Source organism: Schistocerca americana, chromosome 2, assembly GCF_021461395.2.
Source record: "Schistocerca americana isolate TAMUIC-IGC-003095 chromosome 2, iqSchAmer2.1, whole genome shotgun sequence".
In the NCBI taxonomy this organism is placed as follows: domain Eukaryota; kingdom Metazoa; phylum Arthropoda; class Insecta; order Orthoptera; family Acrididae; genus Schistocerca; species Schistocerca americana.
The window spans coordinates 989,304,964-989,332,844 of record NC_060120.1 but is presented as its reverse complement, the minus strand read 5'-3'; positions in this window follow the sequence as shown (position 1 = coordinate 989,332,844).

Sequence of the window (27,881 nt, the reverse complement as noted above, 5' to 3'; positions counted from 1 at the left end):
ATCACGTACAGATTCCTTCAATGCATTAATTAATGTACCTCTCTGTTACGTTAACGTAGGTCGCATGAGGACGTTCAGTGAACTTAACCGGTACTGGCAACCGAAACATTTCTTAACAGCAGTGAGCTGTTGTTTTATACGTACCTTTAAGCGCTCTTTGTTTAGCCGGTTGAAACTACACTTTGGGGTCTCCCCACCAACAACATCATATGAATCTTTCTTTTTCCCGACAGGGCACTAAAACTCTGGTTACTACCAAAACTAGTTTTCTTCACTCTTTCACTACCAATTTTTGTCTGAGTGAAAGACTTTGATCTACATTTATTTTAATTAATTGGTCATAGATAACAACATGAAAAAAAACCACAATTTAGTTTTCCAGCGTGGGATATTCAGGATTATTCATACCTGCCTCTGGGGTTTCAGAAAAAGACGCGAAAATAATTCAAGGTACACAGATAACAGACACACGTCAACGGATAGAGCATTTCTCCAAGTTTTTAGCTGGTATTACAGTCGTTCAGTATGGACACCACTTGTGACTTGCAAAATGTCAATACATGTGTGCAGTTCACAGACACGATTATGTAAATTAATGGTGGCGTGGTGGAGGGATGGGGGAAGAAAGGAAAGGAAAGGAATTAATGATATCAGCTGCATGAGCCCGATGAGTGAAAATGTTTGCCATACCACGACTCGTACCCATGAGTCGCTGCTTACTAGGCAGTTGTGTTAACCGATGCGCCAAACTGGGCACAGTATAAAGTGGAAATGCATGGACTATCTTGGCACGCAGCCCCCCTCCACTCCCCTCCCCCCCCCCACCCAACCGACTCTAATTACCACCCGGTGCCACCTATCCGCCATCCCCAGCCATGCACTCCATGCATCCGCACTGAAGGTTGTGGATTGATTGACCATCCAGGCGAATCAATCATACGAATGTCTGGTTCCGTTCTTCCACACATGTCCAAAAGAACAGACACCATAAATCATTGCCACGAAACGTCCGCGAATACCCGACAGCAGCCTGGTTTCGAATTACGAGGGCTATTCGGAAAGTAAGGAACAATATTTCGCGAAATGGAAGCCACAGTGAAAATCAAGACTGTTTTATTTGCAACAGTTAGCTACAACTTCCAGCTACTTATCTCCATATTCGCCGATCCGACTTAGACGTTTGTCGTACCGTTGTTATAGAAGGCAGCCGCCAGTGCCTTCCTCCAACTCTCTACACTGGCCTACAGCTCGTTGTCCGTTCCAAAATGTTGTATTCATAGCCAGCGGTTCAGAGCAGAGATGAAGCTCAGAGGCAGACAATTACGGGCTGTATTAAGGGTAACCAAACATTTCCAATTGAAAATGATGCAGGAGCATCTTCATTGCCCCTGCAGAATGCGGCTGAGAATTGTCTTGAAGAAGAAAACGAACGACAGTTATGTAATGTTGGCTGCACAGCTTCAGGCGAAATTTTTCACCAGGCCCTCGTACTTGGCGGGAGACACTGTTGTTCTAGGTATCTTTGTGTGCTCCCTGTGTGCTCAGAACTAAAAAGAACGACGTAACGCGATCGACGGGAATACTAGAGACAATGCCCAACACACCTGTACAAAACTACATCGGATTTTTACTGCGGTTTTGTTCCTTACTTTCCGAATATCCTTCGTATATTCATTGGGTTGCCTGTCTGCAGACGCGAGCCAATTTGATGCGACAGCGCGGAGCAGAGCCTAGAAGACAGCACAAGATACGGGCGCAAGCTGTAATTATAAGAACTGAGCATTCTCAGACTTCTCTTTACAGTGGGACAATGGTACATAGCGATATCCTGCAGCGAATTCCCACTGGTTATCTGGTAACCTGTCGAGGGACACATACGGCCTGGAAGTGAAAGGGTTAAACAGCACGGAGATATTTTTTTCGTCTGGTTAAGGCAGGCAGCTTTGTTTTACGCTCATATAACTTCTCCTAAAAGTGGCAGAGACGCAAGGGGCCTTGAACCTGTAGTGCTAGGCGGCGGTGGTCCTTACGTAAGGCAACGGCGGGCAGAAATGAGTTTGGTGGCAGTTCATCGCGCGGGTGCAGTTCATCGCACGCTTTACGCCGTTTAATTACACGGCGAGCCGGAGTTCTTTGGCGGAACAATTTCTGCCGCCTCCGCGCCACCCCTACCGCCCCCACCACGGCCGCAGCCTTGGCAGCGCTCGTAACTGGGAAAATCAGCAGAGGAGCGGGAAGCAGACACGGACAACATGCACGAGAGGAGAGGGAGAGACAGGAGATCTCGTGCACTGAAGCGAGTTCTTCTACAAGTCGTGCTACTGTTTTCTTTCCTTTTTCTTATTTCTCTTCCCTTTAATTCCGTAACTTTGACAGTCTACGACTGGCTACCTAATCACTCTTAGTTCTACGATTTCTGTCTGCAGTATCCAGCTGCTTTACAGTCCTTTCAGTCTCTGATATTCTCCGACCATCTTCATGCCATGGGACGTTTTCACATGTTTTCTGGTGCTTTTTGAATGATTCTGACTTTTATATACTAAGATGTCCGAAAGAACAGATACCATCGGTGACCATGCAGCTCGTTAGAATGAAATTACAATGAAATGAACACCCTTAGCTGCTTACAGGCGTTGACATACGTCAACGGGGACAGATGAAAATGTGTGCCCCGACCGGGACTCGAACCCGGGATCTCCTGCTTACATGGCAGACGCTCTATCCATCTGAGCCACATTCTCAACGTATTGTCCAGCACTTCGGGGACACTACGAATGTAGTGCGGGACAATACGTTACTTTCGGGGAGGCGTGCCAGAGTTAAATCCCTGCAGTCGCCCTATCCTCTTCGTCCTCGGTGGCTCAGATGGACAGAGCGTCTGCCATGTAAGCAGGAGATCCCGGGTTCGAGGCCCGGTCGGGCCACACATTTTCATCTGTCCCCGTTGACGTATGTCAACGCCTGTAAGCAGATAAGGGTGTTCATTTCATTGTAATTTCATTCTGACTTTTCACAACCAGTGATTTATCAGGTATAGTACTAAGAATTTTCAGTTTTACATATTGTCAGTCTAACTTATCTACTTATTCAGATACAGTTTTAAGAATATTTTAAATACTTTCACTCTATCCTATGCACTAAAACAGTCACTTATAAGAAATTCGTTATAGTATCTTGCTTCCTGATACATTACGTGTAGGAATTATTATTAAGTTAGACAGGGGAAAAAAAATGGTTCAAATGGCTCTGAGCACTATGCGACTTAACTTCTGAGGTCATCAGTAGCCTAGAACTTAGAACTAGTTAAACCTAACTAATCTAAGGACATCACACACATCCATGCCCGAGGCAGGATTCGAACCTGCGACCGTAGCGGTCGCTCGGCTCCAGACTGCAGCGCCTAGAAAGGGAAACATCAATGTTCTCATTACATGTCAATAATATACTTTTGCTGTCTGGATACATCTATACTTCCACGGAAGATGTGTTCAACAATATATTTGTGACGCTTACTAACAACACTGTAGGTTCCCCAATTAACTTAATAATACTGATGTGTGTTCAAGTTGCGCTTACGTGAGTGTGTGTGTGCGTGTAAGTGTGTCTACTGCTGACAAAGGCCTTGGAGTGGCCGAAAGCTGTGATTGTGTGAATCTTTCTATTGTGCCTATCGCGGCTCACCATCTCCGCTATACGGTGAGTAGCAACTTTCCTTCTCTCGTATTGGTATTAAAGCTGTTATATGTGATGCATCAGAAAGCAAACAGCTATGACGAATTTTTTGATCAGTGCCAGAAGATGGTAGATGGTAAAGGCCGACACTAGTAGCAACTTAATAAAACTTTTCATCAGCTGATGGTGTAGTTGTGCAAATAAGTCTTTCATGAAATTTATGAGCTTTATTTTCGGTCTGTTCCGTCTATGGGACAGACGAAAACACTTGTAAACACGGCAAGTAGAAGAAGATATTTCAAGAAGAAAACTATGAGAAGTAATGCTGAGTAAGTTAGACATCGCTTGTCTGTTGTGAGTAGCGATTTAAAAATGTAATGTGGGTTGATGTGCATCAAGACGATAATAACTGTGCGATTACGAATTAGCGGATCTTTATCACCAAAATTAACCTCATTTTTTATTTTATTGTTTTAAAATAAAAACAAGTAAATTGTCATCATGGATATCTGCTAAGATTGAGCACGCTGAGTGAGAAATAATAATCTTTATAATATTTGCACGTACATTGGGTAACACTACAAAAAATTAATATCGTAGAGAAGAGTACACTTTCAGCACTGCTGAAAAGTAAGTCGTCCAGAAGATACAATTCTTCTCGTTTTTCCTTCAATTCACTGAATGAATGTAACTTGTCGATAAATCTAGTAAGAGGATAAATTTTTTGCGTTGCCAGGGTAGAGAATTCACTGTTTGCGCTCTTTGCTAAAGTGTTTCCTAATGCGCCGGCCGGTGTGGCAGAGCGGTTCTAGGCGCTTCAGTCTGGAACCGCGCGACCGCTACGGTCGCAGGTTCGAATCCTGGCATGGATGTGTGTGATGTCCTTAGGTTAGTTAGGTTTAAGTAGTTCTACGTCCTAGGGGACTGATGACCTCAGATATTGAGTCCCATAGTGCTCAGAGCCATTTGAACCATTTTTTTTGTGTCCTAATGCAAAAGCGCCATACAATTTTTTCCTAAGGTTTTAAGTCACACGTTTATCGCCATTGTGACAAAGGTTTTATAAGGAGCAAGAATCTGCTTGTTATGCTAGGCTGAAGGCTAATTTGCTAAACTGCTCACCGAGATGCAAAGAGCGAGGGGAAAGTTCTTTTTTCTTACGTTTTAGGCGCTGGCAGTACATCGCCGCTAGCCACGAAGAAATGTAAGAGTATTTGTGGAATTGATGTGCGTCATCATTAGTGTCGAAAAAATGCAGACTCTATTAGCACAAGTTCTTTGTTCACATCCACTGCAAGCCACGAATATTTCGAAAAGGAATCTGACCTGTTTAACTTACAATAGGCCGCACTCTTATGCTTTGTTCCCTAATGATGACTGGAAGAATACCGGCCTCCTTCTTTTTTACCCGGCGATACAGGCAGACTGTCCATGAATCAAAAGCAGGTTCCAATTCGTCCTTCCTCTGTTTTCCGTAGACGAAAAAAGAAAAGGAAAAAAGAAAAGGGGATCTCATTGTTAGTAGATTGGTGGCTGCGGTTGTGGGTAAAAATATAATACGTGCCGTGGGAAGAATACGAAATTTTTTTGGAGGTCACGAACAAGGACGCCGCCCTAGTTGGCCAACAGTTCCGCGGCCCAGGCAACGCGACGACGCAGAAGGCACTTGTTCGCTGTCTGAATGTGTGCCAAGATGCCTCTGCACTTTTGAGATTCCCTAGCGCGCCGAGTCCGCGAAAACGTGGCTGCCAAGAATGACGCGTCGGAGCGCTTTCACCTTTCGCAGGGTTCCCACAGTAGGAAACGCGAGGTCTTTTATTGCCGAGTGTGGAGTCGCCGACAAAGGATCCGTCACAGGCAGCATTCAGTAAGGCCGACGTCTTTTGCCGTTATGTGGGATCGTATTTATGTTAGAGCCGCTTCGATTTGGCGTGTAAGAACAATGGCTACGCATCCTTAGACTGAAGACAGAACAACGCGCCTGCACATCAGGTGGGGCTTCGTTTCTCATTTGAAGTAGGCGACAACAGATGCCATAGACACGGGTTCACAGGTAGATGCCGTGTTTCTTGACTTCCGCAAGGCGTTCAATACAGTTCCCCACAGTCGTTTAATGAACAAAGTAAGAGCACATGGACTATCAGACTAATTGTGTGATTGGATTGAAGAGTTCCTAGATAACAGAACGCAGCATGTCAATGGAGAGAAGTCTTCCGAAGTAAAGGTGATTTCAGGTGTGCCGCGGGGGAGTGTCATAGGACCGTTGCTATTCACAATATACATAAAGGACGTAGTGGATGACATCGGAAGTTCACTGAGGCTTTTTGCAGATGATGCTGTGGTGTATCGAGAGGTTGTAACAATGGAAAATTGTACTGAAATGCAGGAGGATCTGCAGCGAATTGACGCATGGTGCAGGGAATGGCAATTGAATCTCAATGTAGAAAAGTGTAATGTGCTGCCAATACATAGACAGACAGATCCCTTATCATTTAGCTACAAAATAGCAGGTCAGCAACTGGAAGCAGTTAATTTCATTAATTATCTAGGAGTACGCATTAGGAGTGATTTAAAATGGAATGATCACATAAAGTTGATCGTCGGTAAAGCAGATGCCAGAGTGAGATTCATTGGAAGAATTCTAAGGAAATGCAATCCGAAAACAAAGGAAGTAGGTTAGAATGCGCTTGTTCGCCCACTGCTATAATACTGCTCAGCAATGTGGGATCCGTACCAGATAAGGTTGATAGAAGAGATAGAGAAGATCCAGCGGAGAGCAGCGCGCTTCGTTACAGGATCATTTAGTAATCGCGGAAGCGTTACGGAGATGATAGATAAACTCCAGTGGAAGACACTGCAGGAGAGACGATCAGTAGCTCGGTACGGGCTTTTGTTAAAGTTTCGAGAACATATCTTCACCGAAGAGTCAAGCAGTATATTGTTCCCTCCTACGTATATCTCGCGAAGAGACCATGAGGATAAAATCAGAGAGATTAGAGCCCACACAGAGGCTTACCGACAATCCTTCTTTCCATGAACAATACGAGACTGGAAAAGAAGGGAGAACCGATAGAGGTACTCAAGGTGCCCTCCGCCACACACCGTCAGGTGGCTTGCGGAGTATGGATGTAGATGCAGATGTATTACGCCCTTCGGGACTAAATGAGCTGTAAGGGATTAGGCCTATTCATTCGTCTCTAGCGTGAAGCACGTCTGCAGAAATTATCCGTGCCCAGCCCACTGTCACAACGTATTTGTTCTTCGCATTACCTTTCACTACGATATGGTGAAAACATGTAAAGACACGGAAAGTATGGAACGCTTTAGGAGAGGAAACGGGATCAACACATGTAAGTTCGCAGTCAGACCTACTCACTAACGAAATTCAAGGACGAGAACAGCCGAATTAAGGAAATGGATAGTTTTTTCCACTCTTATTCGGACACGAAAGTAACCAAGTTTTTGGTTACTACTATGGATTCAAGCTTATCATCTATGAGCCATGGTGGCTCGGTTTGCCGTCTAACTACCTGTGGCACCTCCCTTGTGACTTATCTTTGGTTTTCTTGGTTCAAAAAATGGTTCAAATGGCTCAGAGCACTATGGGACTTAACATCTAAGGTCATCAGTCCCCTAGAACTCAGAACTACTTAAACATAACTAACCTAAGGACAGCACACAACACCCAGTCATCACGTTGGTTTTCTTGGTTGAGGTATGGATGCTCGGCGCGGCGGGGTGAGTTGTGAACAGCACGTGACTTACGGAGCAGGCCTGGAGCAGCAGTGCCTGGGGGTGGGGTTTGGTTGGGTATGTTTGGGGTGGGCAACGCTTGTACCCAGCCGGATCGCCGAGTGACTTGTCGAATGTTGGGCAGCCGCTAAAGAAGGTGACGAAGGTCAAGCTCTGGAGCTCTGGTTACGGGGGTCTCCTCCTGGTATTTGAAGAGGAGATAAAAGGATAATTCACGTTGGGGAGAGTGCACCGTAACATACTGCCTACGGATGTTCTGGCCCTGTGCTTCACTGTTTAAAGGAAAATTGGCGCAACATTATTGTGTCTTGTTCAGTGAATAGTATACAGGGTGTTACAAAAAGGTACGGCCAAACTTTCAGGAAACATTCCCCACACACATATAAGGAAAAGATGTTATGTGGACATGTGTCCGGAAACGATTAATTTCCATGTTAGAGCTCATTTTAGTTTCGTCAGTATGTACTGTACTTCCTCGATTCACCGCCAGTTGGCCCAATTGAAGGAAGGTAATGTTGACTTCGGTGCTTGTGTTGACATGCGACTCATTGCTCTACAGTACTAGCATCAAGCACATCAGTACGTAGCATCAACAGGTTAGTGTTCATCACGAACGTGGTTTTGCAGTCAGTGCAATGTTTACAAATGCGGAGTTGGCAGATGCCCATTTGATGTATGGATTAGCACGGGGCAATAGCCGTGGCGCGGTACGTTTGTATCGAGACAGATTTGCAGAACGAAGGTGACCCAACAGGAAGACGTTCGAAGCAATTGATCGGCGTCTTAGGGAGCACGGAACATCCAGCCTATGACTGGGGAAGACCTAGAACGACGAGGACACCTGCAATGGACGACGCAATTCTACGTGCAGTTGACGATAACCCCAATGTCAGCGTCGGAGAAGTTGCTGCTGTACAAGGTAGCGTTGACCACGTCACTGTATGGAGAGTGCTACGGGAGAACCAGTTGTTTCCGTACCATGTACAGAGTGTGCAGGCACTATCAGCAGCTGATTGGCCTCCACGGGTACACTTCAGCGAATGGTTCATCCAACAATATGTCAATCCTCATTTCAGTGCAAATGTTCTCTTTACGGATGAGGCTTCATTCCAACGTGATCAAATTGTAAATTTTCACAATCAACATGTGTGGGCTGACGAGAATCCGCACGCAATTGTGCAATCACGTCATCAACACAGATTTTCTGTGAACGTTTGGGCAGGCATTGTTGGTGAAGTCTTGATTGGGCCCCATGTTTTTCCACCTACGCTCAATGGAGCACGTTATCATGATTTCATACGGGATTCTCTTACCTGTGCTGCTAGAACATGTGCCTTTACAAGTACGACACAACATGTGGTCCATGCACGATGGAGCTTCTGCACATTTCAGTCGAAGTGTTCGTACGCTTCTCAACAACAGATTCGGTGACCAATGGATTGGTAGAGGCGGACCAATTCCATGGCCTCCACGCTCTCCTGGCCTCAACCTTCTTGACTGTCATTTATGTGGGCATTTGAAAGCTCTTGTCTACGCAACCCCGGTACCAAATGTACAGACTCTTTGTGCTCGTATTGTGGACGGCTGTGATACAATACGCCATTCTCCAGGGCTGCTTCAGCGCATCAGGGATTCCATGTGACGGAGGGTGAATGCATGTATCCTCGCTAACGGAGGACTTTTGAACATTTCCTCTAACAAAGTGTTTGAAGTCACGCTGGTACGTTCTGTTGCTGTGTGTTTCCATTCCATGATTAATGTGATTTGAAGAGAAGTAATAAAATGAGCTCTAACATGGAAAGTAAGCGTTTCCGGACACATGTCCACATAACATATTTTCTTTCTTTGTGTGTGAGGAATGTTTCCTGAAACTTTGGCCGTACCTTTTTGTAACACCCTGTATATTTGTTTGTTCATCAGTCTACCTTGGCTTGAGACTGGCCAATGGTTGTTAGTGCCTCTTGTTTGAAGCCACGTGATGCTGTTAATTGGTAAACCGCTTGTGCGCGCCGGCTTGGGGTCCGATGTTATGAATTGAAGTGGTAACACCCGTGAGTGGCACTATACCCGGTGGCAATGTCATGGTACTGCACCAGGTACTGGGTATGAATTTGAAATCTAACTGTGATTTAGGAAAGTGTATTTATTCTACCCTACGTTGATGTGTTTTAGTCGTAACTGTATTACGTAGGGCTGCTACTGAGTGAAATTTTCTGCCTTGCTTAAGGGTTTAACTGCAACTGCTCTGTGTGCACCTGCACCTTGTCAGTTATATGGTGTCACCGCCAGACACCACACTTGCTAGGTGGTAGCCTTTTAAATCGGCCGCGGTCCGCTAGTATACGACGGACCCGCGTGTCGCCACTGTCAGTGATAGCAGACCGAGCACCACCACACGGCAGGTCTAGAGAGACTTACTAGCACTCGCCCCAGTTGTACAGCCGACTTTGCTAGGAAAGGTTCACTGAGAATTACGCTCTCATTTGCCGAGACGATAGTTAGCATAGCCTTCAGCTAAGTTAATTGCTACGACCTAGCAAGGCGCCAATTATCCTTTGCTATGTATCTAATGACGCATATACTGTATCAACAAGACCAATGTTCACCAATTGTGGATTAAAGTTAAGTATTCCAGCAGCTACGTACTTTTCTTTATAGCATTCATTACGTATCCTGTTCCAGACCTCACGCCAGCCTGCGTGAGTTAAACGCGTGCCTTTCGGTTACCCGTCACTGTGGATTGGCTGTCTTCCCAGTCCACAACAAGTTACATGTACTCGCTTTCATCTAACCTACACGGAGGCGTATGGAAATTTTTTGGAAATTTGTGGTAAGGTCTTATGGGACCAAACAGCTGAGGTCATCGGTCCTTAAGCTTACGCACTACTTAGTCTAACTGAAACTAACTTACGCTAAGGACAACACACACACACTCTTGCCCGACAGAGGAGTCGAACCTCCGACGGGGGAGGCCGCACGGGCCGTGACAAGGCGCCTTCGACCGCTCGGCTAACCCGGGTGACAGGAGCCGCTTGTATTTATTGTGTACGACTAAATCCATTCTAATTGGTTCAAATGGCTCTGAGCACTATGCGACTTAACTGCTGAGGTCATCAGTCGCCTAGAACTTAGAACTAATTAAACTTAACTAACTTAAGGACATCACACATATCCATGCCCGAGGCAGGATTCGAACCTGCGACCGTAGCGGTCGCTCGGTTCCAGACTGTAGCGCCTAGAACCGCACGGCCACTCCGGCCGGCCCATTCTAATTATCTCTGTCAATCATAGCGAGTTTCCCCTGATCTGATTAAAAGGCATATTTAAGTTTCGCTTTAATTACTTGTTTTATCTTAGTTTACGAGTTGTATTTATCTTGCTAAAGCGAGTCTCATCATTTGCGAGTGTATATGCTGTTATTGTTTGAGGGTGTTGCCTCGCTTGTGATTTATGTTCACAGTTGGTTGCAAAACACGCGAGTCAAATGGCTCTGAGCACTATGGGACTTCACATCTGTGGTCATCAGGCCCCTAGAACTAAGAACTACTTAAACCTAACTAACCTAAGGACATCACACACATCCATGCCCGAGGCAGGATTCGAACCTGCGACCGTAGCAGTCGCGCGGCTCCGGACTGAGCGCCTAGAACCGCTAGACCACCGCGGCCGGCCACGCGAGTCAACCTTGGTGTTTGCAGCCGTGACTTTTGGGCCTCTACCTTGGCGGCATCCTGCCCAACGCCCGAGGTCTAAGTTATTGGCGCGGGAGCGCTTTGCCGCGTCGTCTGTCATAGCAAAAGTTGTGTAGTTGTCTTGTTCCTTGGAACTATACTTGGGTTGAGCGACTGCCACCAGGGTTGTAGGCTGTGGAGTTTGGCGGGATTAACTCATGAACTTTTGTAAATTACGACTCAAATTTCATTCTTACTGTTGTAAACTCAGATGCTTTATGTTTATTGAATACTGTTTCCTTTTGCTTATATTGGTAACTTCCAGTAGTTTGTCACTTTATAAGTCAGTATAATTCTGATGGTTTTAATGTTGTTATTAAACTGATATTTAATTGATCAGTATGTTTTCTTGAAATAAATGTTAATTTGGTGCAAACGGCGCACTATCTGACGGGTCTCCTCTCCACGTGTTGGTGTTTGATCCTTTCCTACCCTGAGCCTATTACCTTGGTTTCAATCTACACGGCGAATGAACGAGAAGCAATATCTGAACAGGAAAGTAATAATTTGTAGAAAGCACTCAAGTTTCAAGTGTGGGAGTAGGACAACTGACAGGATTATGCAGAACAGCTAACAGATAAATATGTCGACAATAACATAACCTTTTACTGACCAAGAGAAGCCTTACGACAGTTTCGTCAATACTCGTAAAGGAAAAAGATAATGGTCCCGAAACCTAATTACGGAAAACCATCTTACAGTTTCTGTAACACAATGCCACAGATATTAAAATTTGAATGGGCAGATGAAATGAAAAACCAATAGGTGAAGAAGGAAGTTCTCATCAAAAGACTGGAGAAATCAGTGAGAAATCGGACGAAACAATAGAGAAAAAACTTTGTAAGTCCATAAGACGATTAGAATATGTGAAACATATCATTGCATATGCTGTACAGTAGATATTAGAGGAGACTAACGGCTTCTGCAAGGAAAAATGAAAGAAGAGCTTCAGAAATACGCTCTGCCTGACAAAAATGTGAATCACCCGGTAGGGGAGGAGGAATCGAAAGGAAATTTGACAGGTTGAGAGGGTACGAAATATTTTTCAGTGATTAAAACAGCGAGTCCAATTAACAAAGAATTTGCCAGTATGAACCCATTGGAAAATGTCTCATAAAGCCGTTCAGCCCCTTCCTGAGGCAAGCTGACCCACGAATGGTGTAACTGGTCCCTGATAACCAGGATGCAGTAACTGAGTTGACTTCCGAACTCTTGCCACAAATAATGTACTGGGGAGAAATCTGATGATCTTCCTGGCCATGGGAGTACCTTAAACTCATGCAGGCGGTCATAGAGATGCGTCACATATGCTGAGGAGCATTATTCTGCTCAGAAAAACAAAGCATCTCGAACGGCCAGAGACAGAAGATTCATATTCATAGAACATGTACGTTAGTATGTTCTGCAGAAATGATTAGCATTTGAACCGTATCGGCCAGCGGGTTCGAGGTCAACATCGATTCAGCGGCTAGAGATTGGAGGTTCATATTCACAGAATACGTACATTATTATGTTCTGCAGAAATGGTTAGCATTTGAACACTGTCGGTCAGCGGGTTCGAGGTCAACCTCGATATAGCGGCACAACACCACCTACAGGCAAAATGCGCCTGCAGCAATTCAGAGGTGAGCCGCTAGATTTTTTACCGGTTCTTTTCGCGAGCCCCTACCGATAAAATTCAGAGAACCAGCATTTTAGGCCGGCTGCAGAACGATTCTTTTAGCCCACCGACGAGCATTTCGCGTAAGGACCCTGAAGATGTCGTGCACAATCTTACAGTCGTTGTTTTCTTCTCTCTGTTTGCGAGTGGAACAGCAATAGAAATGTCTGGTGCAGGGTACACTCTGCCATGTGCCATACGGTAGCTTCGGAGTACGTATATACGAAATGTACCGCTCTTTGTTGGATCTTACCTATCTCTTCTATTAATCCAACTTGGTAAGGGTCCATGAGTGTTGAGGAATTCTCAAGAATTTATTTTAGAACTGTTATGACAGTAAGCATGGTATTTGCTTTTCCTACGATTCGTTTTAAGCGGTCATTGCATTTTTGGCAACTTCTGGCGGTTGTTCACAACTTCCTTTGGTTTAGGTTTGTTTATAAATAAATAAATCTTCTGCTACCAGTCACGATTTTTCTTTATTTTACCATTCGCACGATGCCTTTCGAGAAATAATTCCCATTTTCAAGTGCGTTTTTTTGATGTGTGTTAAGCCATTTCTTTTGATGTTGTCAGTATGTGTGAGTCTGCTTCATTTTGTTGACTTTTACTGTAATACATAAGAAACGCGATTTTTAGTTGGGTATCAATTCCTTCTGCGAGGTTAGTGGCTAAAGTTTGAGAACAATTTGTACCTATAGTTTTCTAATTGTCCATTTGTGTAGAGTCTCACACACACTTAACATCACACACAACTTGTACATTTTACACATCGAAAATATCTTATATAAACAAAACAGTTACAAAGATCTTCTTACAGGTAGTTCACAGAGATAACATTATAGGTCTTCCACAGATTCTGCACAGAATCGATGAGTAAAGGAGTCTATGGAAAATCCTGACAAGAAGGGAGAGGATGATAGGACATCTGTTAAGACATCAGAACATAACTAGAGGAAGCAGTAGAGGGTAAAAACTGTAGAGGAAGACAGAAATTACGATACATCCAGCAAATAACTGAGAACGTAGATTGAAAGTGCTACTTTGAGATGGAAAGGTTGGCACAGGAGAATAATTCGTGGCTGGCCGCATCAAACCAGTTTGGAGACAGAAAAATAAAATTAAAAAAATAAATAAAGTGGAAGACCTGTAGCGTGCGCAGCTATGTCGAATCTTTTCTGGTCGTCAAAGAATGCGACATCAATGTGTGGGTGTTACGGGAATCAGGATTTCAAGGACAAGGCGTGTTTCGCAAAAACTGCTAACAGAATCCACGCCGAATTTTACAAAGGAGATTTTTGTTCTCCAAAAACGCTGTAAAGCGTGAGTGTAAGTGGTCTTCCTCAATTGTACAACACATTGTCAATAGCAGTATTGGTCTATAATTATGTACGCCTGTCTGCCTTACGACGCGAATGATCACGCCTGAAGCTACTTGTAGCATGAGATGAGCGTAGATCTTAAGCCGTCGTTCAGAACACAACGCAAAAAGCATCGCTTTAGGTGTTGGCGATGCCACAGACAGCGCGGAGGTCTTTGTCCTCCCTCAAAAGGAAGCCCAGATGGGTTCTGGCAAGCCGTAAAGACCCACACAAACTGCGCCGACCCAGTGAGTAAATAGCGGCGGTTGTGCACTGCCGTTCGAGGAAACGGCTCTCGCCTTCCGCTCTGTGTCTGTGCGTGTGTGTGTGTGTGTGTGTGTGTGTGTGTCCTTCCACGTGAGGCGCTCACGCAGCATGAATTGTACACACGTTGCTAACACTGGCCGCTCGCTTGCCTAATGACATCACTGCGCTAAATTAAAACTGGCACGCAGCTACAACAACAAGATGCATCAGAGGCCGGTGTCTCAGAGTGCGCTAAAATAGATCCCCGTCCGACGCGGGGCGCCTACCGATACAGTCGGCAATGTGGGCCGTTTATCTACTGGAAGACTAAACAACGGCCTGGAGTCTCCAATGCCGGAGAGCGCTTCTGACTCACTCCCGTATCCTTCAGCCTTCACGTTACACGATCAACTGTACCTGCACCCTTAAAGACAGCAAGTTCCTGCTCGGAGAACATTCCTTTCGTCTTATTTCCCATTTAACACCCCACACTAACGGCTTTGCAATCAACCGTAAGTGCCTTAATTTCAGCTATCAAGCAAATGCAAAACCTATATTAAATTCTAAAGCGTATAGCATAACGAAGAATGTAGGTTCTTGCGGCTGCAACATTGAATAGAATTTTCTTGGATTTCTAGCAGAATCAAGTGTTTTAGTGCCAAGAGCTCTCTACCGAGTACTGCTTGCGCATTCTGAAGAGAAATGACTGCTGATGCTGCTGGTACCCACTCATACACTTTGGGTCGCGGCTGTGACGTCATCGTTTCCCACATATCGCCATATGAGAGCGTACGTTACCTCCGCGGTGGATACGCCCGTTCTGTAGGACGCCGCCTTTATTAATGGGGTTTCCGTGATTTTTAGTACAATAAATAGCTCAGTCAAAAAAATTTTTTTTTCTGAGATAACCACAGTTGCTGTATCATTACAGATAGCCGGCCGGAGTGGCCGAGCGGTTCTAGGCGCTACAGTCTGGAACCGCGCGACCGCTACGGTCGCAAGTTCGAATACTGCCTCGGGCATGGATGTGTGTGATGTCCTTAGGTCAGTTAGGTTTAAGTAGTTCTAAGTTCTAGGGGACTGATGACCTCAGAAGTTAAGTCCCATAGTGCTCAGAGCCATTTGAACCAAATTACTTTTTTTGAAGAACAGTCCAGATTATACATAGACTCGAATACAGCCCTTTCTGAGAAACGTGTCTTGTCTCAACACCACAATGGTTTGCAGCTCACTCTTTCCACAACTATGTAAAAGCGTCTAAAGGCAAAGTTATCAGCTATATTTAACTATACAAAGATAATTTACTTCTGCGTATTTATAGTTTTGAGTATTTATAGTTGAGAGCCGGCCAAAAAAAGTAATTAAAAATAGAAAAAGTCGTACAGAGTTTCTTTTTTAATGACAATGCTTATCAACAAGCAAGATCCTGGATTCTTGCTCCTCTTAAAGCATTAATTATCATGCCTCTCAAGACATACGTGCTAACTAGGTACAGCGCATAAACTACGAAGAAGGGATATAGATAAAAAACAAAATTTTTTTACATGTTTTGAGAATAATTATATCACGCAACGTCTGTTCACTACTGTCTGTGTTCTCAAATCATTAGCTTTTCGAGCAGAATACAGCACAATTTCCAGTGAGGTTTGCTCAACGTTATCATATCTTAATTTCCTTTCACCTCTATCGTGGATCATTCTAACACCATTTGGGACAGTGTAATTAAAAAGGTCACTGAAATTAAAATCAGGGACAACATCACTAATAGAGACTCCGGCCTACCGCCCAGGGCGTTGGGAGAGCTGGCGATCAGGAGGGTGAAACAAACGCATCGGTCGCTTAGCCAGCGTATCCCCATGTATGGGGACAAAGTTGGGCAGCAGTGACGTCACAGCCGTCAAAGAGGTTTTATAAGATCGTAACACCAGCCCAAGAGCAGTCTCTCCGCTCGACAGTGACCGAAAGGTAGTTGGTTAAAAGCTCGTGACATTTTAACGGCTTGATTCCAGAGAACATTCTATATACAATTCTGATGCTGTCAGAGCAGGAGAGAAGAGATGCAAGGGCGGAAGTTAACACCACAGACAAGCTGCTGCGTTTGGAGTGGTGCCGTTATTAGGAAGCATGTAATGCTGGCGAATGGCGTCGGATTGTGTTCAGTGACGAATCACGGTTGACTAGGAGACGTGTTAAGACATCTCACTCATCCAATGTTTTGGAGAGGCACAGGAGGCTTACCCCTGCTATGATAGGGGGAGGGGGGGGGGGCATCGCATATGGCAGCACTTCACAGCTGGCGGTGACTGAGGGAATTCTTGGGGCCGCAAATGTACATCACAGACATCCTGTGTCCTTATGTTTCACATCTCATGCTACAGTATCGTGGTGACGATTTTCAAGAGGACAATGCTCATCCACACGTGGAGCCATTTTTCAACAGGACAACAAAGCTCGTTCGACAGATGGAACGTGTCTCTACTTGTCTCTATGAATTGCCTCCGTGTTGCTGAAGTAGCCCTGTCGGGCCAGGCGGACATCAACTCCGCTCCAGTACTAGGGTATCGAGGACCAGTTATAAATATGAGTGAGAGGTGTGGGCCCTTCTCTAACGCTGTCAGGTCCTGATAGTCCTGTCTCACAGAATCTCCGTTTCCTTCAGCGTTCGCCCAACATTATCACTGATAACAACACCAGTGCACTCTGGTGCCGGTTTACCTGTCACAGAGAACTGCCACTTACTTTCCTGCCGGCGGCATGTACGAAGTTTCATTGACATCCGACCATGTCTTCTGGGTGCTTCACCGTATTTGTCTGTCAGTACAGAACACTAACAGTAATAGCGCAGTTAGAAGCGGGATTTAACATTGTATGTATGAGCTAAGGTTGTTAGTGCGAGGGTGTCGACGCTGACTATCCAGAGTACTTGAAACAAAGCAAAAGTGTTTACAGGGACGTGAGACACTCGGCTTTGCGTTCTAGATAGCAAGAGATGTAAACGAAGTCTAGCTGCGTCGCGGTTGTCACGTGAGTGCCACTCGGCAGCCGGCGTGTATTCCACGTGCACATCTGCAGGAAGTGTGTGGCGTAACAACAGGATGGTACTGGCGCTCGTGGCTAGACGTGAGAAAAAGCGGCCGCTAGCTATTCCAGTAGGCCTACTTACACACACACAGCTGACGGCGGCAGAACAGCCCGCGCACTGGCTGACCGGCACATTCCAGAGGCGACCGTCCTCTCACACGAGTCCGAGAGGCGTGTTGCGCTACTTGTTGCTTCGGAGGAAATTCAGACGGGCTTTTTTACATTTGTGAAGGACTTACCGTTTCACTACGAGCTCAAATTCCTGGCAAGTGGGACGCAATTTGACGAAAGGAGAAATTAAAGTAGAAGCAGTGAACCAAACACTAGACACACCCTTAAAAGTGAATATTGTAGATTTGGAGCGCAGTTGTCGGTGTAGGACTGCCCCCAAGTGGTCAAATGACCGTCCACAGCTGATGCAAATCACTGCATTGAAATAATCTGTCGGATGTATGAAATCAAGGCAATAAAATGTGCCCTAGTGCATATATGACGAAAAGGAAGAATGGAGCGTTCGTGTTTGCACGTGCCTTTTCATCACACCGTGAGCAAAGTTGTCCGATTGGTAGGCGTATAAACGCCGACCGTCCCAAGTGCAGAATAAGGAAAAACAGAGAAATCAATTATACACGCTGCCTGACGCCGTAGGGAGGGTGAAAATTAAAAGACTAAGATGGTGCGGACATGTGGGAGGAGAGGGGAGAACACGGTAAAAAAGGCAGTAATGGATGGAGAAGCTGAAAGAAGGAGACCACTGGGACGGCCGAGAATGAGATGGAAGGATAATATCATAGGAGACATGCAGATAATGGACTGAGTGAAGCGAAGGACCGGCTGCGGTTTGTGTGGCCAGTATAAGTAAGTAAGTAACAACGTTTATTCACGTCTCACATGTATGTTAGTGCCACTTTGTTAGGAACAAACTCTTTATCTCACATGGTTTACATTTTATAGTGTACTTTGGGACCTGTTAAGTTAATATGTACTGGTGCATATCTATTGTTTTAACGTATTATCTTACAATTCCTGTAAATTAATGGAATAACATTAATGTATCTAGTGCAATTAAGACCTGTATAGTCTTTTATCATCAGTTTACTAACGACACGACGCCGTATATGGATTCAAGTTTGTAGAAGCCCACACCATGCACAGGTCCACACAGAGCTGCCACTGTGTCACTGTGGCACCTTGACAACAGCAGATGCTCCAGAGGTTGATGTGCCACTCCATTTGGTCTCACTAATGGGGCTGGAGGACACTAAGTAACTTTCCTACAGCGTTTGTAATATGGTCGCTCCCTTTTCAGTACCTAGTTTCTCATTTTTTTAAAAAAATGCACTGGTGACGGTGTGCGAAGTGTGCCTGGGAGAAAGGACATATAACAAGCGGTGCTATGTTTATGTAGCGATTTCAAAGCACGTTTCCAACACTACAGTTAGTGAAGCAGCACTTGTGTCTGCAGATGGAGTTTCCCCTAGCAGTTGTATCAGAAAAAAGACCCAAAAAAATGCAAAAAGCAGGAGAGTGGTTAGCAGATATGGTGACTGACGGGGGACTAAAGCAGATGGTGCGAGACGACCGCTGTAATTGGGGCGGAAGTTTCGGGTGACAGGAATTCCTTGGTCGTCGGGAACGGCACCCCGGGGAGTTGGAGGGTTGCAGGATCCCGTAGCCGACACCACCCCCAAGTGGCCGTGCCACCCTCTGCATTGTCAGCTTCCCCTCTCCCTCTTTCCCGAGGCACACGACACCGGCAGCTCAAGAGCGTTCCAAGCCGTAGAGCTGCAGACACGTTGACCTTTGTCGGCGGAAAATGTCGTAAAACTGTCCGTCGGAGAAAGTCCAAACGACCAATGCCTGAAAACAATGACTCCACTCTAACGTCACGTTTTCTACTTCAATTAAATTTTATTTCCAATAATAGTTCACCAATATGTATTTCGGCAGGACGCTACCACCGTCGTGTTGAGATTTTATTATTACATTATTTTGTATAGTATAAACTAACTTCAGAGGCTACAGAGAACGGTATACGATGGATATTTGTTCATTAATATCCTTTCTAACGAATTCAGAATATGGATTGAGAGTAGATCGAAGAAAGACGAAGATAATGAGAAGTAGCAGAAAGGAGAAAAACGAGAAACTTAACATCAGGATCGATGGTCACAAAGTAAATGAAGTTAAGGAATTGTGCTACCTAGGTAGTAAAATAACCAATGACGTACAGAGCAACGAGGACATCAAAAACAGACTAGAGCTGGCAGAAAGGGCACTCCTGGCCAAGAGAAGTCTACTAGTATCAAACATACGTCTTAATTTGAGGAAGAAATTTCTGTGAATATACGTTTTGAGCACAGCATTGTTCGTTAGAGAAACGTAGACTGTGAGAAAACCGGAACAGAAGAGAATCGGAGCATTTGAGATGTGGTGCTGCAGACGAATTTTGGAAATTAGATGGACTGATAAGGTAAGGAATGAGGAGGTTCTGCACAGGGAGAGGGAAGATGTGGAAAATACTGACAAGGAGAAGGGACGGGATGATAGGATATCGGTTACGACATCAGAGACTGAGGTCGATGTTACTAGAGAGAGCTGTAGATGACAAAAACTGTAGAGAAAGACAGAGATTGGAATACATCCAGCAAATAATTGAGTACATAGGTTGCAAGTGCTATTCTGAGATGAAAAGGGTGGCATAAGAGAGGAATTCGCTGTGGGACGCATCAGAACAGTCAGAAGATTGATAAAAAAAACCAGAAGAAGAAGAAAGAAAGAAGAAAGATTTCGCCTGATGTCATGCAGCCCACATAACGCAACTGACATGTACAGTATTTCCTTCTTCATGATAATACTCTGCCACACACTTCGGGGACAATGAAGACGCTCCCGCAGCGTTTTCCATGAGAAATGTTTTATCACCTACCACACAGCCCGGACTTGGCTCCCTCTGAATTTTATCTCTGCTTACATGAACCGCCGGCTCTGAAGACAATGTTTTGGCACAAATTGCGGACTGCAGATCAGCGTAGAGAACTGGTGGAAAGTACAGGTGGTTGCCTTGGATTACGAGTATACTGGACAGTTGGTGCAGCACTACGACAAATGTCTAAGTCGAAGCAGCTACTACGTAGAGACGTACTTGGAGCGTGTAGCTAACAGTTGCAAATAAAACATTTTCGGTTTTCACTGTGGTTTCCATTTCGCGACCGATCAGGTTTAAATAAGCGAATACCCTCCGTAATAATGTGCTGCCAAAACCAGTCGTGAGAAACTACTGTTACACCTGAAAGTTACTATGGCAAACAAGATATGAAATATAAATGCTTCACGGAGTTCTTGCCATTTCAGATTTGTTTGCAGTCTCGAGATTTTGACGACTTCCTTCGTCGTCTCATTGTCAAGAGATATCCATAGATAGTGTGGAACTTTATTCAGCTGTCGAATTATATCATGAAGACCTCACGAAGTCACGAAACTTCCACACGCTATCAGATAGTATGTCCATGTCTATGATGGAATAACGTTGGTGGCGATGTTGCTTTCATTAAATGATGGATTTTTCAGATTAAAAGTGCAAAAATTTTTATTGCGGTATCCATACGTCTATTCTGGCCAATGATACTTACCGGCAGCATACTGTATTTTGAAACCATGTACCGTGCGTAAAATTGCCAGCGTGATGCACTGTTCCCGCCAAAGTATACCAGTGTGTGGATGGCACTGTCGGCTGCCATTATGCTGCTACTTCCACTATACAAAGCACTGTACCCGTCGGTTCCCGAGTAGCAAATATTTTCAGAACATTTAAGTTCTCATATACAGCGATATCCTGCTGCCTCTGGCCAAAAGTTTTTCGTTAGTATGCATCTTTAGCATACGTCTTCGAAGGTTATGCGAGTATCACATACCGGTGTAGAAGTTTCATTCGATTTTTTGGCGCTATTTTTTATTATGCGACAAAAACTGCTTATAAACGGAAAGAGGAAGTCTATAAGGTGAGCTATTATTAACATGTAAGCGAATTCGTACCTGACACTTTGCAAATGGACTTAACTTTTCTGGAAAGAGGAAGCCTGGCTTTGAGTATCGAACGGACAACAAATAAATAGCAGCCCTGGTGGCAGTGAACGATATACGATATGATAGTTTTGGTCAATGGCCAGCGTATGGGCCAAAAGCGAAGATGTAGACTTTGGCCTCAGGGATAGGGCTGTAAAATGCGATAAATATGGAACTGTTCTGTGCTTTGTAGCAAAAAGGAATTGTTTAAAGACATGTCATATTCAATAGCGCAAAATGTAACCATTTTTTGAGCCACAGCAACAACAATGTAGTACTTTTACTGTCGCATCCATGAGCCTTTCCTTGGCAAATATATTTGAACGTAACATACTGTATTTTGAAACCATGTATGTAAAATTGTTCAAGTGACCATATGAGTCTAATTTAAGTAAGTTAATTCCTTTTCTTCACAATATTTCTGTGTGTGCCGATTAAAGGGTTAAAGATAAGATTATACCTGTGAACGAACACAGTATGACAGAATTTCAAATATTTAAATTTGCTCTATAACAACGCGAAATATTGAAAATTAAATTTTTTTTGCCTCTTGAAGCAGTTAGATAGGCAACTCAAAACTTATTTTTGGCTCTGCGATAGTCGCTTGGTAATATAGATAATATTTCTAAATTCCAGAATTTTTGCACGATTTTTGAAGGTTGTCAAGACCTCAGACCTTATATTAAGCACGAGTGTAATATTGACAACAGTCCAATAAAAAAACCGTACACAAAATGAGATTTTCACTCTGCAGCGGATTGTGCGCTGATATGAAACTTCCTAGCAGATTAAAACTGTGTGCCGGACCGAGACTCGAACTCGTATCAGCGCACACTCCGCTGCAGAGTGAAAATCTCATTCTGGAAACATTCCCCAGGTTGTGGCTAAGCCAAGTCTCCGCAATATCCGTTCTTTCAGGAGTGCTAGTTCTGCAAGGTTCGCAGGAGAGCTTCTGTTAAGTTTGGAAGGTAGGAGACGAGGTACTGGCAGAAGTACAGCTGTGAGGACGGGGCGTGAGTCGTGCTTGGGTAGCTCAGTTGGTAGAGCACTTGCGTACGAAAGGCAAAGGTCCCGAGTTCGAGTCTTGGTCTGGCACACAGTTTTAATCTGCCAGGAAGATTCACCGTACACAGAAGTTTAAACGTAGTAAACGTAATAACATATACAACTTATGAAAGATTCGTTGACGAGCGAAATATTTTGCTAATCAACGAAAAAAATAGGTCAGCTGCTTTCGAGCTACGAAGATGTTTCAGTGTGAAGCAATTTCCGGGATGGGAAAATATCACCAGTTTTATAAAAACTGTCTTATCTCCGGCCTTGATGATTTGAAGTGCTTTCACTGCAGATATTATTCTATACGTGAGTTTTAGTTTATATGTGTGGGTTTGTTTAGAAGACGAGATTTTCTATCGCTACGGGGAGCGGATCGCTGCTACCTACAGGCAGTATTTATAACGACATCGTCACGACTTTGAACCATAAAAGCCAAATGCTAGTTAATTAAAAATTAGAGTGAAGAAGCTCCAACAGTGATACAGAGTTGGCTGCACGACAAAGCGACCCAAAACACAACAAATAAGAACAACAGAACATCGAATGCTGCGAGTGGAATAGAAAGTCAACCGATCGCTCCATATATTGCGAGTGACGGAACGTTACTATATATGAGAGGCAAATGGAACTGATAGGATCCATTAGTGTCTGCACGATTCAGTGCAGACCGTGTGTACGTTCTCTGAGCACTCTAATAGGCTGAGCTACAAAACAAGTGAAAGGATTTGTTATGGTTTGCTGATCAGGAAATCAGTACTGATACCTTGCGAAAACTGCAGTCGAAAAATGGTTCAAATGGCTCTGAGCACTATGGGACTTAACTGCTGTAGTCATCAGTCCCCTAGAACTTACAACTACTTAAACCTAACTAACCTAAGGACATCACACACATCCATGCCCGAGGCAGGATTCGAACCTGCGACCGTAGCGGTCACGCGGTTCCAAACTGTAGCGCCTAGAACCGCACGGCCACTCTGGCGGCACTGCAGTCGACTACTGAACGTGACGAAGTACTGAGTGATTCAAAAAGAAAGAACGGAATTCAGACTTTTACTACAAACTATAAAAGATAGAAACACATTGCATATGCCACAGGATACAGTGAGGTTCTTAAGTTTTGACACAGCTACACTGTTGTCGTTTGTTATAACATGGCCACTACACAACAAGAGAAATCGTTTCATGTGTTGTGCGCGAAGTCAGTCTATTTTTCAAATGCAATGTGCATTCCGCCTTTGATTCAGCAAGGCGCCGCCTCTGCACAAGCGGATTTTTGACTGGCATACAAAATTCTTGGAAAATGCTTGCATGTGCAGAGGGAAGACAACTGATCGGCCAATCATGGCTAAACCATAAGACGCGAAGTTCAACAACTTCAATTTCAACAATGGAGCGGCGTGTTCTGAAACGCCTGCATAGGAAGCCTTAAAAGCAGCAGTTACTGGAGAAACAGCGTCCCGACGACCATAACAAAATATACGAATTTTGCATTTCACTTTTCCAGGATATGAGAGAGGATAGTTTTTTCTGAACGACTCATCTTTTCGATCGAATCGACGTTTCATCTATCGAATAAAGTAAACCGCCATAATGTATGAATTTTTGGGCCAACAAATCCTGGTATTGTCGTCGAACATGAAAGAGAGTCACCGAAAGTGAATGTGGTCTATACCATTTCTGTGCACAAAGTTTATGGACTTTTCTATTTTGCGGAGGGAACTATGACAGGAATGTCAGACCTGACGATGCGCAAAACTTGTTTCCTCAAACTTCACGAACATTCCAGTGATCTAAACCTTATGCATGACGGCACACCGACTCACTATCCATCTTGATGTGCGGCGGTGTCTCACCATCACCAGCCCATAACGTTGGACTGAAAGCGGTGGACAACAAGATCTTGTTCATTGCGTTGAGCCTCCCAGGACACCAGACCTCAAATACTGCGACTTTCTTTTCTGTGGGAGTATGCCCTACATTAAATATTGTCTTTGTCCCACCTATGGCAACTACAATTCAAGAGCTGTGAAATCGAACCGCTGAAGCTGTCGAATCAATTAATCAGGAGCTGTTGATTCATGTGTGGAATGAAATAGGGTACCGTTTTGATGTTTCTCGAGCAACGCATTGTGCTCCTGTTGAGTGTGTAGTATAACGTCTGCGTCAGCATAAAACTTTGAGCCTTCCTCTATCCAATAACAAGCGCAGTGTGTTTCTATCTTTCATAATCTGTAATAAACAACTGAAATCTGTCCTTTCTTTTTGAATAACCGTTTACTGCGGAGCGTAGCCTTACGTGGCCGTTGTCTCCTCAACAAAACGTTGGCGTGTATAAAGGGCTTATTTCAATAGTGGTACAAGTCCATTACCTCCAATTTTCTGTCTATAATGCTTCTGAAATTAATGATCCAAACAGACAGAAAGAAAGGTTCATCTCTAGCAAGAAGCCATATGCTTGAAACCGGCCAGGGTGGCCGAGCGGTTCTTGGCGCTACAGTCTGGAACCGTGCGAACGCTACGGTCGCAGGTTCGAATCCTGCCTGGGGCATGGAGGAGGAGGAGATTAGTGTTTAACGTCCCGTCGACAACGAGGTCATTAGAGACGGAGCGCAAGCTCGGGTGAGGGAAGGATGGGGAAGGAAATCGGCCGTGCCCTTTCAAAGGAACCGTCCCGGCATTTGCCTGAAGCGATTTAGGGAAATCACGGAAAACCTAAATCAGGATGGCCGGAGACGGGATTGAACCGTCGTCCTCCCGAATGCGAGTCCAGTGTGCTAACCACTGCGCCACCTCGCTCGGTGCCTGGGGCATGGATGTGTGTGATGTCCTTAGGTTAGTTAGGTTTCAGTAGTTCTACGTTCTAGGGGACTGATGACCTCAGAAGTTAAGCCCTATAGTGCTTAGAACCATTTGAACCATATGCTTGAATAGTTCTGGTATGTCAACTGCAGATTTTTCAGAGCTCATTTAACTTTAGGACTCTGTATCTCAGAATGAACAAAAATGGACTTGTACGGCTATTGAAATGTGACTCTGCCATTCCAGCAATGGCCGTAATTGGTTTTACATTACAAAACCACAGTGAATGGAGTCACGAACTCGGAAACGCTTTATTGAATAAACAGATAGTGAGTCCATTCCGCAAAACCTGCAGGTGAAACGTAACTAAAGCCGATAGTTTCTATCGCTCAGTACACGCTTTTAACCTGTTGAAAACTAAAGCCGCGGGAAAAAGTAACAGGGAAACTTTCCCCTTTTTGTGTAAGATTTTATGATCTGTATACTCTTTCTTGAGCCATAATAGAGGGCGGGAGGGGGAGGGGAGAGGCAGGGGTGGAAGAGGCACTACATCCTGCACATAGATTGTCAAAAACAGAGAAGCGATGTATATGAAAAAATTATGTCCCAGCTGCCCCTATGTCTCAAAGTGAAAGGTGCTTACAACATTTGCTGTGTACCTATAAATTCCAAAGTGAGACATAAAAACGACCAACAGTTACGAGATTCTTGTAGTTGCGATTAAAATCGCCTAGTTCAGTAAGGCCACGTAGAGCTACGTTATACGTTGTAGTTCTACATACTGTTAGTTTGTTCGAAAACGTTGGCAGCAAACGGAGAAAAAACTGTCCTGGTTTTTAGAGTTCAACTTCTACTAGCTGGACGCCGAGATGTCAAGAAAAGGGGAACTCATAAAAACAAATCGTCGTTATACAAAAGGAAAACAGTTAGTGGAAAAATACGTTCCGAGCACTTGTGGAGCAGTACGTCGTAACGTCTCAGAAGACATTAAAAGATAATGAGAGAGAGAGAGAGAGAGAGAGAGAGAGAGAGAGAGAGAGAGAGAAGGAGGAAACGCGGAGTAATAAGTGAAATAACTGCGTGGGGTTCTTAGCGTCTGCAGTTAATTGATGTACTTTGGTGTGATATTCTTTCAATGCCAATCAGTGGGTTAAAAACTGCTGTTGTTTACTGCGGTCACTGGTGAAGGTCTCGAAACACTAGCAGTACGTCACGGTCCATTTGGAGACAAACGTAAGGCAGCCTTCAATAAAGGCTTGTTGGCCTCGGGGCTACGACGTTTCTTCTTCTTCTTCTTGCGTTACGGCCTCTGTAGGTTCACGGGTAGCCCCTTCGTAGACTGCATTTTCTTCTTCTTCTCCCAGAACCTTTTCATTCTTTCTCTTCTTCTCTCTCGCTCTTCTTCCGAGATCTCTAGAGGCCACACTTCCTCGCAACTACTGGACCGTGTGTCGAAGATGACGGCGTTACGTGCACCAGAGAGTACGTAACCAACAGGAAAAATAGTAATGGTGAATCTTGTGAGGGTTCATTTCACAAAATGTTCCGTATCAAACTCCATGCAGACAGTTACGTGTAGTTTAGGCCGGAAGAGCGAAATGCGGAACGAACGCAGTGAACTTTGCTGCAAAAAAACTGTAGTGGCACTTTGTCAGAGTTTACCGTAAGGCTCTTCCATAGTGGTACGAGATAGCAACCATTACTGTAATGGCACTGGAATAGTAACGTTTTCGCGAATAGAACTCTATAGCTAGTGGGCTGTGATTTACTCACAAAAAGTTTCGACGTTCCTTTCGTCTCTAATAAAATATTTCGTTACACTAAAAAAATTTTGAAACTAAATTTATGAAAATTGGTATTTCACTTATCGGATAAATGTACAGAAATATTTGTTAGGGAATGAAATTTGATACGGAAGTATCTCCACTAGAACGCAAAAGACACGAGTAACAAAAGCTTTCGACTCCAGCTATCAGAATCGCTTTTTGGTCAGAAGCACATTCGGAGAAGACCATGCATATATGGCTTTAGTTACCGGGAAAAGCTCACATGGAGTTGCAACTTGTACACAGCATAAAAATTCGATTAAATAAAAAAAAGTCTTTGTATGTGATACAGTCTACGCAAGCGAGATAGCGGGCGCTAAGATGGTTTTTAAATATGGTATCCTCCAACAGGATAACTGTCCGTTTCACACTGATAGAATCCTGCTACAGTGGTTTAAGGAGCGCGATAGTAAATGTTCGTTGATGTGTTGTCCGTCAAATTCGTGTAACCTAAACCCGGCGGACGCTATCCGCACCCTAAAACAATCACTCCCGTATTTTAAGATCTGTGCGTAGAAATCTGGTACCACATATCTCAGAAAACCTGCCAAGTACTAATCGAATCCATGACATCCAGAATTGCTGCTGTATTACATTCGACGGGTCGACAAACACAATTTGGTGAATGGCG